Raw genomic sequence first — 15,227 nt, 5'->3', positions numbered from 1 at the left:
GATATCGGATTTTTGTGTTCAAACATGCGAATCGAAGCTAACAACGCTAGCTATCATATAGAATTAAAAAATCAAGATTTTGAAACTCAGGTCGAGAGACATGACGTAATTACCAAATTTGAGGAGTGAGTTGAGAGGAGCCCTTAAGTAAATTAAAATGTTCATACCTGGCTCGTGTGATATCGGATTTTTGTGTTCAAACATGCGAATCGAAGCTAACAACAATAGCTATGATATGGAATTAAAAAATCAACATTTTGAAACTCATGTCGAGAGACATGAAGAAATTACCAAATTTGAGGAGTGAGTTAAGAAGAGCTAGTAGGTAAATAAAAATGTTCATACCTGGCTCGTGTGATATCGGATTTTTGTGTACAAACATGCGAATCGAAGCTAACAACGCTAGCTATGATATGGAATTAAAAAATCAAGATTTTGAAACTCAGGTCGAGAGACATGACGAAATTACCAAATTTGAGGATTGAGTTGAGAAGAGCTAGTAGGTAAATAAAAATGTTCATACGTGGCTCGTGTGACATCGGATTTTTGAGTACAAACATGCGAATCGAAGCTAACAACGCTAGCTATGATATGGAATTAAAAAATCAAGATTTTGAAACTCAGGTCGAGAGACATGACGAAATTTCCAAATTTGAGGATTGAGTTGAGAAGAGCTAGTAGGTAAATAAAAATGTTCATACCTGGCTCGTGTGATATCGGATTTTTGTGTTCAAACATGCGAATCGAAGCTAACAACGCTAGCTATCATATAGAATTAAAAAATCAAGATTTTGAAACTCAGGTCGAGAGACATGACAAAATTACCAAATTTGAGGAGTGAGTTGAGAAGAGCTAGTAGGTAAATTAAAATGTTCATACCTGGCTCGTGTGACATCGGATTTTTATATTCAAACATGCGAATCGAAGCTAACAACGCTAGCTATGATATGGAATTAAAAAATCAAGATTCTGAAACTCAGGTCGAGAGACATGACGAAATTACCAAATTTGAGGAGTCAGTTGAGAGGAGTCCTTGAGTAAATTAAAATGTTCATACCTGGCTCGTGTGATATCGGATTTTTGTATTCAAACATGCGAATGGAAGCTAACAATGCTAGCTATCATATAGAATTAAAAAATCAAGATTTTGAAAATCAGCTCGAGAGACATGACGTAATTACCAAATTTGAGGAGTGAGTTGAGAAGAGCTAGTAGGTAAATTAAAATGTTCATACCTGGCTCGTGTGATATCATATTTTTGTGTACAAACATGCGAATCGAAGCTAACAACGCTAGCTATGATATGGAATTAAAAAATCAAGATTTTGAAACTCAGGTCGAGAGACATGACGAAATTACCAAATTTGAGGATTGAGTTGAGAAGAGCTAGTAGGTAAATTAAAATGTTCATACCTGGCTCGTGTGATATCGGATTTTTGTGTTCAAACATGCGAATCGAAGCTAACAACGCTAGCTATCATATAGAATTAAAAAATCAAGATTTTGAAACTCAGGTCGAGAGACATGACGTAATTACCAAATTTGAGGAGTGAGTTGAGAGGAGCCCTTAAGTAAATTAAAATGTTCATACCTGGCTCGTGTGATATCGGATTTTTGTGTTCAAACATGCGAATCGAAGCTAACAACAATAGCTATGATATGGAATAAAAAAATCAACATTTTGAAACTCATGTCGAGAGACATGATGAAATTACCAAATTTGAGGAGTGAGTTAAGAAGAGCTAGTAGGTAAATAAAAATGTTCATACCTGGCTCGTGTGATATCGGATATTTGTGTTCAAACATGCGAATCGAAGCTAACAACGCTAGCTATGATATGGAATTAAAAAATCAAGATTTTGAAACTCAGGTCGATAGACATGACGAAATTACCAAATTTGAGGAGTTAGTTGAGAAGAGCTAGTAGGTAAATAAAAATGTTCATACCTGGCTCGTGTGATATCGGATTTTTGTGTTTAAACATGCGAATCGAAGCTAACAACGCTAGCTATGATATGGAATTAAAACATCAAGATTTTGAAACTCAGGTCGAGAGACATGACGTAATTACCAAATTTGAGGAGTGAGTTGAGAGGAGCGCTTGAGTAAATTAAAATGTTCATACCTGGCTCGTGTGATATCGGATATTTGTGTTCAAACATGCAAATCGAAGCTAACAACGCTAGCTATGATATGGAATTAAAAAATCAAGATTTTGAAACTCAAGTCGAGAGACATGACGTAATTACCAAATTTGAGGAGTCAGTTGAGAGGAGTCCTTGAGTAAATTAAAATGTTCATACCTGGCTCGTGTGATATCGGATTTTTGTATTCAAACATGCGAATCGAAGCTACCAATGCTAGCTATCATATAGAATTAAAAAATCAAGATTTTGAAACTCAGCTCGAGAGACATGATGTAATTACCAAATTTGAGGAGTGAGTTGAGAAGAGCTAGTAGGTAAATAAAAATGGTCATACCTGGCTCGTGTGATATCAGATTTTTGTGTACAAACATGCTAATCGAAGCTAACAACGCTAGCTATGATATGGAATTAAAAAATCAAGATTTTGAAACTCAGGTCGAGAGACATGACGAAATTTCCAAATTTGAGGATTGAGTTGAGAAGAGCTAGTAGGTAAATAAAAATGTTCATACCTGGCTCGTGTGATATCGGATTTTTGTGTTCAAACATGCGAATCGAAGCTAACAACGCTAGCTATCATATAGAATTAAAAAATCAAGATTTTGAAACTCAGGTCGAGAGACATGACGTAATTACCAAATTTGAGGAGTGAGTTGAGAGGAGCCCTTAAGTAAATTCAATTGTTCATACCTGGCTCGTGTGATATCGGATTTTTGTGTTCAAACATGCGAATCGAAGCTAACAACGCTAGCTATGATATGGAATAAGAAAATCAACATTTTGAAACTCAGGTCGAGAGACATGAAGAAATTACCAAATTTGAGGAGTGAGTTGAGAAGAGCTAGTAGGTAAATTAAAATGTTCATACCTGGCTCGTGTGATATCGGATTTTTGTGTTCAAACATGCGAATCGAAGCTAACAACGCTAGCTATGATATGGAATTAAAAAATCAAGATTCTGAAACTCAGGTCGAGAGACATGACAAAATTACCAAATTTGAGGAGTGAGTTGAGAAGAGCTAGTAGGTAAATTAAAATGTTCATACCTGGCTCGTGTGACATCGGATTTTTATATTCAAACATGCGAATCGAAGCTAACAACGCTAGCTATGATATGGAATTAAAAAATCAAGATTCTGAAACTCAGGTCGAGAGACATGACGAAATTACCAAATTTGAGGAGTCAGTTGAGAGGAGTCCTTGAGTAAATTAAAATGTTCATACCTGGCTCGTGCGATATCGGATTTTTGTATTCAAACATGCGAATGGAAGCTAACAATGCTAGCTATCATATAGAATTAAAAAATCAAGATTTTGAAAATCAGCTCGAGAGACATGACGTAATTACCAAATTTGAGGAGTGAGTTGAGAAGAGCTAGTAGGTAAATTAAAATGTTCATACCTGGCTCGTGTGATATCAGATTTTTGTGTACAAACATGCGAATCGAAGCTAACAACGCTAGCTATGATATGGAATTAAAAAATCAAGATTTTGAAACTCAGGTCGAGAGACATGACGAAATTACCAAATTTGAGGATTGAGTTGAGAAGAGCTAGTAGGTAAATTAAAATGTTCATACCTGGCTCGTGTGATATCGGATTTTTGTGTTCAAACATGCGAATCGAAGCTAACAACGCTAGCTATCATATAGAATTAAAAAATCAAGATTTTGAAACTCAGGTCGAGAGACATGACGTAATTACCAAATTTGAGGAGTGAGTTGAGAGGAGCCCTTAAGTAAATTAAAATGTTCATACCTGGCTCGTGTGATATCGGATTTTTGTGTTCAAACATGCGAATCGAAGCTAACAACAATAGCTATGATATGGAATAAAAAAATCAACATTTTGAAACTCATGTCGAGAGACATGAAGAAATTACCAAATTTGAGGAGTGAGTTAAGAAGAGCTAGTAGGTAAATAAAAATGTTCATACCTGGCTCGTGTGATATCGGATTTTTGTGTACAAACATGCGAATCGAAGCTAACAACGCTAGCTATGATATGGAATTAAAAAATCAAGATTTTGAAACTCAGGTCGAGAGACATGACGAAATTACCAAATTTGAGGATTGAGTTGAGAAGAGCTAGTAGGTAAATAAAAATGTTCATACCTGGCTCGTGTGACATCGGATTTTTGAGTACAAACATGCGAATCGAAGCTAACAACGCTAGCTATGATATGGAATTAAAAAATCAAGATTTTGAAACTCAGGTCGAGAGACATGACGAAATTTCCAAATTGAGGATTGAGTTGAGAAGAGCTAGTAGGTAAATAAAAATGTTCATACCTGGCTCGTGTGATATCGGATTTTTGTGTTCAAACATGCGAATCGAAGCTAACAACGCTAGCTATCATATAGAATTAAAAAATCAAGATTTTGAAACTCAGGTCGAGAGACATGACAAAATTACCAAATTTGAGGAGTGAGTTGAGAAGAGCTAGTAGGTAAATTAAAATGTTCATACCTGGCTCGTGTGACATCGGATTTTTATATTCAAACATGCGAATCGAAGCTAACAACGCTAGCTATGATATGGAATTAAAAAATCAAGATTCTGAAACTCAGGTCGAGAGACATGACGAAATTACCAAATTTGAGGAGTCAGTTGAGAGGAGTCCTTGAGTAAATTAAAATGTTCATACCTGGCTCGTGTGATATCGGATTTTTGTATTCAAACATGCGAATGGAAGCTAACAATGCTAGCTATCATATAGAATTAAAAAATCAAGATTTTGAAAATCAGCTCGAGAGACATGACGTAATTACCAAATTTGAGGAGTGAGTTGAGAAGAGCTAGTAGGTAAATTAAAATGTTCATACCTGGCTCGTGTGATATCATATTTTTGTGTACAAACATGCGAATCGAAGCTAACAACGCTAGCTATGATATGGAATTAAAAAATCAAGATTTTGAAACTCAGGTCGAGAGACATGACGAAATTACCAAATTTGAGGATTGAGTTGAGAAGAGCTAGTAGGTAAATTAAAATGTTCATACCTGGCTCGTGTGATATCGGATTTTTGTGTTCAAACATGCGAATCGAAGCTAACAACGCTAGCTATCATATAGAATTAAAAAATCAAGATTTTGAAACTCAGGTCGAGAGACATGACGTAATTACCAAATTTGAGGAGTGAGTTGAGAGGAGCCCTTAAGTAAATTAAAATGTTCATACCTGGCTCGTGTGATATCGGATTTTTGTGTTCAAACATGCGAATCGAAGCTAACAACAATAGCTATGATATGGAATAAAAAAATCAACATTTTGAAACTCATGTCGAGAGACATGATGAAATTACCAAATTTGAGGAGTGAGTTAAGAAGAGCTAGTAGGTAAATAAAAATGTTCATACCTGGCTCGTGTGATATCGGATATTTGTGTTCAAACATGCGAATCGAAGCTAACAACGCTAGCTATGATATGGAATTAAAAAATCAAGATTTTGAAACTCAGGTCGATAGACATGACGAAATTACCAAATTTGAGGAGTTAGTTGAGAAGAGCTAGTAGGTAAATTAAAATGTTCATACCTGGCTCGTGTGATATCGGATTTTTGTGTTTAAACATGCGAATCGAAGCTAACAACGCTAGCTATGATATGGAATTAAAACATCAAGATTTTGAAACTCAGGTCGAGAGACATGACGTAATTACCAAATTTGAGGAGTGAGTTGAGAGGAGCGCTTGAGTAAATTAAAATGTTCATACCTGGCTCGTGTGATATCGGATATTTGTGTCCAAACATGCAAATCGAAGCTAACAACGCTAGCTATGATATGGAATTAAAAAATCAAGATTTTGAAACTCAAGTCGAGAGACATGACGTAATTACCAAATTTGAGGAGTCAGTTGAGAGGAGTCCTTGAGTAAATTAAAATGTTCATACCTGGCTCGTGTGATATCGGATTTTTGTATTCAAACATGCGAATCGAAGCTAACAATGCTAGCTATCATATAGAATTAAAAAATCAAGATTTTGAAACTCAGCTCGAGAGACATGATGTAATTACCAAATTTGAGGAGTGAGTTGAGAAGAGCTAGTAGGTAAATAAAAATGGTCATACCTGGCTCGTGTGATATCAGATTTTTGTGTACAAACATGCTAATCGAAGCTAACAACGCTAGCTATGATATGGAATTAAAAAATCAAGATTCTGAAACTCAGGTCGAGAGACATGACAAAATTACCAAATTTGAGGAGTGAGTTGAGAAGAGCTAGTAGGTAAATTAAAATGTTCATACCTGGCTCGTGTGACATCGGATTTTTATATTCAAACATGCGAATCGAAGCTAACAACGCTAGCTATGATATGGAATTAAAAAATCAAGATTCTGAAACTCAGGTCGAGAGACATGACAAAATTACCAAATTTGAGGAGTGAGTTGAGAAGAGCTAGTAGCTATGATATGGAATTAAAAAATCAAGATTTTGAAACTCAGCTCGAGAGACATGACGTAATTACCAAATTTGAGGAGTGAGTTGAGAGGAGCCCTTAAGTAAATTCAATTGTTCATACCTGGCTCGTGTGATATCGGATTTTTGTGTTCAAACATGCGAATCGAAGCTAACAACGCTAGCTATGATATGGAATAAGAAAATCAACATTTTGAAACTCAGGTCGAGAGACATGAAGAAATTACCAAATTTGAGGAGTGAGTTGAGAAGAGCTAGTAGGTAAATTAAAATGTTCATACCTGGCTCGTGTGATATCGGATTTTTGTGTTCAAACATGCGAATCGAAGCTAACAACGCTAGCTATGATATGGAATTAAAAAATCAAGATTCTGAAACTCAGGTCGAGAGACATGACAAAATTACCAAATTTGAGGAGTGAGTTGAGAAGAGCTAGTAGGTAAATTAAAATGTTCATACCTGGCTCGTGTGACATCGGATTTTTATATTCAAACATGCGAATCGAAGCTAACAACGCTAGCTATGATATGGAATTAAAAAATCAAGATTTTGAAACTCAAGTCGAGAGACATGACGTAATTACCAAATTTGAGGAGTCAGTTGAGAGGAGTCCTTGAGTAAATTAAAATGTTCATACCTGGCTCGTGTGATATCGGATTTTTGTATTCAAACATGCGAATCGAAGCTAACAATGCTAGCTATCATATAGAATTAAAAAATCAACATTTTGAAACTCAGCTCGAGAGACATGACGTAATTACCAAATTTGTGGAGTGAGTTCAGAAGAGCTAGTAGGTAAATAAAAATGTTCATACCTGGCTCGTGTGATATCGGATTTCTGTGTACAAACATGCGAATCGAAGCTAACAACGCTAGCTATGACATGGAATTAAAAAATCAAGATTTTGAAACTCAGGCCGAGAGACATGACGAAATTACCAAATTTGAGGATTGAGTTAAGAAGAGCTAGTAGGTAAATTAAAATGTTCATACCTGGCTCGTATGATATCGGATTCTTATGTTCAAACATGCGAATCGAAGCTAACAACGCTAGCTATCATATAGAATTAAAAAATCAAGATTTTGAAACTCAGGTCGAGAGACATGACGTAATTACCAAATTTGAGGAGTGAGTTGAGAGGAGCGCTTGACTAAATTAAAATGTTCATACCTGGCTCGTGTGATATCGGGTTTTTGTGTTCAAACATGCAAATCGAATCTAACAACGCTAGCTATCATATAGAATTAAAAAATCAAGATTTTGAAACTCAGGTCGAGAGACATGACGTAATTACCAAATTTGAGCAGTGAGTTGAGAGGAGCGCTTGACTAAATTAAAATGTTCATACCTGGCTCGTGTGATATCGGGTTTTTGTGTTCAAACATGCAAATCGAAGCTAACAACGCTAGCTATGATATGGAATTAAAAAATCAAGATTTTGAAACTCAGGTCGAGAGACATGACGTAATTACCAAATTTGAGGAGTGAGTTGAGAGGAGCGCTTGACTAAATTAAAATGTTCATACCTGGCTCGTGTGATATCGGGTTTTTGTGTTCAAACATGCAAATCGAATCTAACAACGCTAGCTATCATATAGAATTAAAAAATCAAGATTTTGAAACTCAGGTCGAGAGACATGACGTAATTACCAAATTTGAGCAGTGAGTTGAGAGGAGCGCTTGACTAAATTAAAATGTTCATACCTGGCTCGTGTGATATCGGATTTTTGTGTACAAACATGCGAATCGAAGCTAACAACGCTAGCTATGATATGGAATAAGAAAATCAACATTTTGAAACTCAGGTCGAGAGACATGAAGAAATTACCAAATTTGAGGAGTGAGTTGAGAAGAGCTAGTAGGTAAATTAAAATGTTCATACCTGGCTCGTGTGATATCGGATATTTGTGTTCAAACATGCGAATCGAAGCTAACAACGCTAGCTATGATATGGAATTAAAAAATCAAGATTTTGAAACTCAGGTCGAGAGACATGACGAAATTATCAAATTTGAGGATTGAGTTGAGAAGAGCTAGTAGGTAAATTAAAATGTTTATACCTGGCTCGTGTGATATCGGATTTTTGTGTTCAAACATGCGAATCGAAGCTAACAACGCTAGCTATCATATAGAATTAAAAAATCAAGATTTTGAAACTCAGGTCGAGAGACATGACGAAATTACCAAATTTGAGGATTGAGTTGAGAAGAGCTAGTAGGTAAATAAAAATGTTCATACCTGGCTCGTGTGATATCGGATTTTTATGTTCAAACATGCAAATCGAAGCTAACAACGCTAGCTATCATATAGAATTAAAAAATCAAGATTTTGAAACTCAGGTTGAGAGACATGACGTAATTACCAAATTTCAGGAGTGAGTTGAGAGGAGCCCTTGAGTAAATTAAAATGTTCGTACCTGGCTCGTGTGATATCGGATTTTTGTATTCAAACATGCGAATCGAAGCTAACAATACTAGCTATCATATAGAATTAAAAAATCAAGATTTTGAAACTCAGCTCGAGAGACATGACGTAATTACCAAATTTGTGGAGTGAGTTCAGAAGAGCTAGTAGGTAAATAAAAATGTTCATACCTGGCTCGTGTGATATCGGATTTCTGTGTACAAACATGCGAATCGAAGCTAACAACGCTAGCTATGACATGGAATTAAAAAATCAAGATTTTGAAAGTCAGGCCGAGAGACATGACGAAATTACCAAATTTGAGGATTGAGTTAAGAAGACCTAGTAGGTAAATTAAAATGTTCATATCTGGCTCGTGTGATATCGGATTTTTGTGTTCAAACATGCGAATCGAAGCTAACAACGCTAGCTATGATATGGAATTAAAAAATCAAGATTTTGAAACTCAGGTCGAGAGACATGACGAAATTACCAAATTTGAGGATTGAGTTGAGAAGAGCTAGTAGGTAAATTAAAATGTTCATACCTGGCTCGTGTGATATCGGATTTTTATGTTCAAACATGCAAATCGAAGCTAACAACGCTAGCTATCATATAGAATTAAAAAATCAAGATTTTGAAACTCAGGTCGAGAGACATGACGTAATTACCAAATTTGAGGAGTGAGTTGAGAGGAGCCCTTAAGTAAATTCAATTGTTCATACCTGGCTCGTGTGATATCGGATTTTTGTGTTCAAACATGCGAATCGAAGCTAACAACGCTAGCTATGATATGGAATAAGAAAATCAACATTTTGAAACTCAGGTCGAGAGACATGAAGAAATTACCAAATTTGAGGAGTGAGTTGAGAAGAGCTAGTAGGTAAATTAAAATGTTCATACCTGGCTCGTGTGATATCGGATTTTTGTGTTCAAACATGCGAATCGAAGCTAACAACGCTAGCTATGATATGGAATTAAAAAATCAAGATTCTGAAACTCAGGTCGAGAGACATGACAAAATTACCAAATTTGAGGAGTGAGTTGAGAAGAGCTAGTAGGTAAATTAAAATGTTCATACCTGGCTCGTGTGACATCGGATTTTTATATTCAAACATGCGAATCGAAGCTAACAACGCTAGCTATGATATGGAATTAAAAAATCAAGATTCTGAAACTCAGGTCGAGAGACATGACGAAATTACCAAATTTGAGGAGTCAGTTGAGAGGAGTCCTTGAGTAAATTAAAATGTTCATACCTGGCTCGTGTGATATCGGATTTTTGTATTCAAACATGCGAATGGAAGCTAACAATGCTAGCTATCATATAGAATTAAAAAATCAAGATTTTGAAAATCAGCTCGAGAGACATGACGTAATTACCAAATTTGAGGAGTGAGTTGAGAAGAGCTAGTAGGTAAATTAAAATGTTCATACCTGGCTCGTGTGATATCAGATTTTTGTGTACAAACATGCGAATCGAAGCTAACAACGCTAGCTATGATATGGAATTAAAAAATCAAGATTTTGAAACTCAGGTCGAGAGACATGACGAAATTACCAAATTTGAGGATTGAGTTGAGAAGAGCTAGTAGGTAAATTAAAATGTTCATACCTGGCTCGTGTGATATCGGATTTTTGTGTTCAAACATGCGAATCGAAGCTAACAACGCTAGCTATCATATAGAATTAAAAAATCAAGATTTTGAAACTCAGGTCGAGAGACATGACGTAATTACCAAATTTGAGGAGTGAGTTGAGAGGAGCCCTTAAGTAAATTAAAATGTTCATACCTGGCTCGTGTGATATCGGATTTTTGTGTTCAAACATGCGAATCGAAGCTAACAACAATAGCTATGATATAGAATTAAAAAATCAAGATTTTGAAACTCAGGTTGAGAGACATGACGTAATTACCAAATTTCAGGAGTGAGTTGAGAGGAGCCCTTGAGTAAATTAAAATGTTCGTACCTGGCTCGTGTGATATCGGATTTTTGTATTCAAACATGCGAATCGAAGCTAACAACGCTAGCTATGATATGGAATTAAAAAATCAAGATTTTGAAACTCAGGTCGAGAGACATGACGTAATTACCAAATTTGAGGAGTGAGTTGAGAGGAGCCCTTAAGTAAATTCAATTGTTCATACCTGGCTCGTGTGATATCGGATTTTTGTGTTCAAACATGCGAATCGAAGCTAACAACGCTAGCTATGATATGGAATAAGAAAATCAACATTTTGAAACTCAGGTCGAGAGACATGAAGAAATTACCAAATTTGAGGAGTGAGTTGAGAAGAGCTAGTAGGTAAATTAAAATGTTCATACCTGGCTCGTGTGATATCGGATTTTTGTGTTCAAACATGCGAATCGAAGCTAACAACGCTAGCTATGATATGGAATTAAAAAATCAAGATTCTGAAACTCAGGTCGAGAGACATGACAAAATTACCAAATTTGAGGAGTGAGTTGAGAAGAGCTAGTAGGTAAATTAAAATGTTCATACCTGGCTCGTGTGACATCGGATTTTTATATTCAAACATGCGAATCGAAGCTAACAACGCTAGCTATGATATGGAATTAAAAAATCAAGATTCTGAAACTCAGGTCGAGAGACATGACGAAATTACCAAATTTGAGGAGTCAGTTGAGAGGAGTCCTTGAGTAAATTAAAATGTTCATACCTGGCTCGTGTGATATCGGATTTTTGTATTCAAACATGCGAATGGAAGCTAACAATGCTAGCTATCATATAGAATTAAAAAATCAAGATTTTGAAAATCAGCTCGAGAGACATGACGTAATTACCAAATTTGAGGAGTGAGTTGAGAAGAGCTAGTAGGTAAATTAAAATGTTCATACCTGGCTCGTGTGATATCAGATTTTTGTGTACAAACATGCGAATCGAAGCTAACAACGCTAGCTATGATATGGAATTAAAAAATCAAGATTTTGAAACTCAGGTCGAGAGACATGACGAAATTACCAAATTTGAGGATTGAGTTGAGAAGAGCTAGTAGGTAAATTAAAATGTTCATACCTGGCTCGTGTGATATCGGATTTTTGTGTTCAAACATGCGAATCGAAGCTAACAACGCTAGCTATCATATAGAATTAAAAAATCAAGATTTTGAAACTCAGGTCGAGAGACATGACGTAATTACCAAATTTGAGGAGTGAGTTGAGAGGAGCCCTTAAGTAAATTAAAATGTTCATACCTGGCTCGTGTGATATCGGATTTTTGTGTTCAAACATGCGAATCGAAGCTAACAACAATAGCTATGATATGGAATAAAAAAATCAACATTTTGAAACTCATGTCGAGAGACATGAAGAAATTACCAAATTTGAGTAGTGAGTTAAGAAGAGCTAGTAGGTAAATAAAAATGTTCATACCTGGCTCGTGTGATATCGGATTTTTGTGTACAAACATGCGAATCGAAGCTAACAACGCTAGCTATGATATGGAATTAAAAAATCAAGATTTTGAAACTCAGGTCGATAGACATGACGAAATTACCAAATTTGAGGAGTTAGTTGAGAAGAGCTAGTAGGTAAATTAAAATGTTCATACCTGGCTCGTGTGATATCGGATTTTTGTGTTTAAACATGCGAATCAAAGCTAACAACGCTAGCTATGATATAGAATTAAAAAATCAAGATTTTGAAACTCAGGTCGAGAGACATGACGTAATTACCAAATTTGAGGAGTCAGTTGAGAGGAGCGCTTGAGTAAATTAAAATGTTCATACCTGGCTCGTGTGATATCGGATATTTGTGTTCAAACATGCAAATCGAAGCTAACAACGCTAGCTATGATATGGAATTAAAGAATCAAGATTTTGAAACTCAGGTCGAGAGACATGACGTAATTACCAAATTTGAGGAGTCAGTTGAGAGGAGTCCTTGAGTAAATTAAAATGTTCATACCTGGCTCGTGTGATATCGGATTTTTGTATTCAAACATGCGAATCGAAGCTAACAATGCTAGCTATCATATAGAATTAAAAAATCAAGATTTTGAAACTCAGGTCGAGAGACATGACGTAATTACCAAATTTGAGGAGTGAGTTGAGAAGAGCTAGTAGGTAAATAAAAATGTTCATACCTGGCTCGTGTGATATCGGATATTTGTGTTCAAACATGCGAATCGAAGCTAACAACGCTAGCTATGATATGGAATTAAAAAATCAAGATTTTGAAACTCAGGTCGAGAGACATGACGTAATTACCAAATTTGAGGAGTGAGTTGAGAGGAGCGCTTGACTAAATTAAAATGTTCATACCTGGCTCGTGTGATATCGGGTTTTTGTGTTCAAACATGCAAATCGAATCTAACAACGCTAGCTATCATATAGAATTAAAAAATCAAGATTTTGAAACTCAGGTCGAGAGACATGACGTAATTACCAAATTTGAGCAGTGAGTTGAGAGGAGCGCTTGACTAAATTAAAATGTTCATACCTGGCTCGTGTGATATCGGATTTTTGTGTACAAACATGCGAATCGAAGCTAACAACGCTAGCTATGATATGGAATAAGAAAATCAACATTTTGAAACTCAGGTCGAGAGACATGAAGAAATTACCAAATTTGAGGAGTGAGTTGAGAAGAGCTAGTAGGTAAATTAAAATGTTCATACCTGGCTCGTGTGATATCGGATATTTGTGTTCAAACATGCGAATCGAAGCTAACAACGCTAGCTATGATATGGAATTAAAAAATCAAGATTTTGAAACTCAGGTCGAGAGACATGACGAAATTATCAAATTTGAGGATTGAGTTGAGAAGAGCTAGTAGGTAAATTAAAATGTTTATACCTGGCTCGTGTGATATCGGATTTTTGTGTTCAAACATGCGAATCGAAGCTAACAACGCTAGCTATCATATAGAATTAAAAAATCAAGATTTTGAAACTCAGGTCGAGAGACATGACGAAATTACCAAATTTGAGGATTGAGTTGAGAAGAGCTAGTAGGTAAATAAAAATGTTCATACCTGGCTCGTGTGATATCGGATTTTTATGTTCAAACATGCAAATCGAAGCTAACAACGCTAGCTATCATATAGAATTAAAAAATCAAGATTTTGAAACTCAGGTTGAGAGACATGACGTAATTACCAAATTTCAGGAGTGAGTTGAGAGGAGCCCTTGAGTAAATTAAAATGTTCGTACCTGGCTCGTGTGATATCGGATTTTTGTATTCAAACATGCGAATCGAAGCTAACAATACTAGCTATCATATAGAATTAAAAAATCAAGATTTTGAAACTCAGCTCGAGAGACATGACGTAATTACCAAATTTGTGGAGTGAGTTCAGAAGAGCTAGTAGGTAAATAAAAATGTTCATACCTGGCTCGTGTGATATCGGATTTCTGTGTACAAACATGCGAATCGAAGCTAACAACGCTAGCTATGACATGGAATTAAAAAATCAAGATTTTGAAAGTCAGGCCGAGAGACATGACGAAATTACCAAATTTGAGGATTGAGTTAAGAAGACCTAGTAGGTAAATTAAAATGTTCATATCTGGCTCGTGTGATATCGGATTTTTGTGTTCAAACATGCGAATCGAAGCTAACAACGCTAGCTATGATATGGAATTAAAAAATCAAGATTTTGAAACTCAGGTCGAGAGACATGACGAAATTACCAAATTTGAGGATTGAGTTGAGAAGAGCTAGTAGGTAAATTAAAATGTTCATACCTGGCTCGTGTGATATCGGATTTTTATGTTCAAACATGCAAATCGAAGCTAACAACGCTAGCTATCATATAGAATTAAAAAATCAAGATTTTGAAACTCAGGTCGAGAGACATGACGTAATTACCAAATTTGAGGAGTGAGTTGAGAGGAGCCCTTAAGTAAATTCAATTGTTCATACCTGGCTCGTGTGATATCGGATTTTTGTGTTCAAACATGCGAATCGAAGCTAACAACGCTAGCTATGATATGGAATAAGAAAATCAACATTTTGAAACTCAGGTCGAGAGACATGAAGAAATTACCAAATTTGAGGAGTGAGTTGAGAAGAGCTAGTAGGTAAATTAAAATGTTCATACCTGGCTCGTGTGATATCGGATTTTTGTGTTCAAACATGCGAATCGAAGCTAACAACGCTAGCTATGATATGGAATTAAAAAATCAAGATTCTGAAACTCAGGTCGAGAGACATGACAAAATTACCAAATTTGAGGAGTGAGTTGAGAAGAGCTAGTAGGTAAATTAAAATGTTCATACCTGGCTCGTGTG

Source organism: Azolla caroliniana, unplaced genomic scaffold (genome assembly GCF_043228905.1).
Source record: "Azolla caroliniana isolate FFs.n. ecotype wild unplaced genomic scaffold, voAzoCaro1.0.p SCAF_6, whole genome shotgun sequence".
Classification (NCBI taxonomy): Eukaryota; Viridiplantae; Streptophyta; class Polypodiopsida; order Salviniales; family Salviniaceae; genus Azolla; species Azolla caroliniana.
This window is presented reverse-complemented; position numbering follows the sequence as displayed.